We start from the raw sequence: 1633 nt of genomic DNA, 5'->3' as shown, positions 1-1633 counted from the left end.
GGCTCTCTATTGAGGAGCAGCTCTTTCTCAATAGTGTTTTGAGTGCCTTCCAATGGAAGGCCTAATTTTCTGTCACTATTTGACAACGTTCCACTGCTATGCACAATGCGTTCCCTGTCAGTTTTTTTCTATCAGTTGATTGTTAGATTATCTCTCCTAGTTTACCTTAATCTGAAAACTCTAAATGCTGACTCATGGTGATCCCCTGGGGGTTTCTGAGACTGTAACTGTTGATGGGAGTAGAAAGTCCAGTCTTTCTCCCGAGGGGCTGATAGTGGTTTCAAACTACTGGCTATGCGGATCCACTGCATGACCACCAGGTCTCAATCTGAGAACACCTCTGAAACCTGTTCTCAATAGCTGACCCTGTTGGGATTTGAATTATAGTTCCTGCATAATTGCAAGATACAAACCACCAGTAAAAAACAAAAACAAAAACATCCCCCCCTCTGCCAAACTGAGTAGTCCAGGTTAAATAAACATGGAAACCATCTAACTCTCCCCAAGTTATTGAAAATGACTAAGCAGTGTACTGAGGTGATAAAGTAAAAATTTCGAGCCCTCTGTCTTTATTATGTTTTCTCTATGCTATCACATACTTTCTGATTGGCAACACAATTTGAACCCATTTCACTCGATCCTACTGCTCTTTTGTGCATTGTTGCCTCACCTACCCAGGTAAGAAGAGTGGATTTGATCAGGTTCACAGGGAGGGATCCCACCACTAGATGGCACAGGGTCTCTTTATGCAGATACATGAGAAGTACCTTTTGGTTGATTTCCTGTGTGGGTAGTTTCAGAAAGGACTGTGTTTTGGAGGAAAGGAAGAGGCAACCTGACAGAGAAGCAGATCTCCTGCTGGAGGTTGCAGGTCCCCATTGGGAAAACAATGGAGACACTTATTGGGTCTCTGTTACTATTCTTTTGGCTACAGCTGGACTGTAAGTAGAGGGTTTGGGGACTGGGACAGTTTGGCAAATAGTCATTAGATGTCTGAGGGGGAGATTAGCCTTTTCCAGATTTCCAGTTGTTACTGCAGGAAACAACCGTATGAACTGTGGAAGATGATGACCTGTGGACAGTTTTCTTTGACTTTTCTTTTGCCCAGGCTTGGGGAGAGGAGAGAAGGTGGAGCAGAGTCCTTCTCTCCTGAGTGTCCAGGAGGGAGACAGCTCTTCTTTCAACTGCACTTACACCGATGCTTCGCAGTACTTTGTTTGGTATAAACAGGAACCTGGAAAAGGTCCTCAGGTTCTCATTCGCATTCTTTCGAATGAGGATAAGAAGGAAGACCAAAGATTCACTGCTCTGCTGAATAAGAAGGAGAAACTCTTGTCACTGCTCATCAAAGATGCTCTTCCTGGGGACTCAGCCACCTACTTCTGTGCAGCAAGTGCACAGTGCTCCCCAGGCACCTGCAGCCTGTGCCCTAACCTGAGACCATGTGGAAGGGCCACCCCTGTGTTTTTATCATATCTCTGACTCCTTCAATTTTCTGTCCTGTGTTTTTAATGGATAAAACCATCTGCTATTGCGTTGACATGAACTCAGGGTGACTTTATGTCTGTCAGACTAGAACTGTGCTCGATAGAATATTCAAGCATGCCTTTTTCAGAAGTAGTCTGCAGTGTTG

The 1633-nt window shown here is 44.5% G+C and overlaps 1 pseudogene; it reads right to left on the bottom strand.

Moving 5' to 3' along the window:
- Nucleotides 1-1633, bottom strand: part of LOC101651426 — an 85222-nt pseudogene that overhangs the window by 1530 nt on the left and 82059 nt on the right.

Source organism: Echinops telfairi, unplaced genomic scaffold (assembly GCF_000313985.2).
Source record: "Echinops telfairi isolate 266 unplaced genomic scaffold, ASM31398v2 ScPeMD7_18;HRSCAF=68, whole genome shotgun sequence".
Taxonomy (NCBI): domain Eukaryota; kingdom Metazoa; phylum Chordata; class Mammalia; order Afrosoricida; family Tenrecidae; genus Echinops; species Echinops telfairi.
The sequence above is the reverse complement of the archived record's forward strand: the minus strand, read 5'-3'. Positions and strand labels throughout refer to the sequence as shown.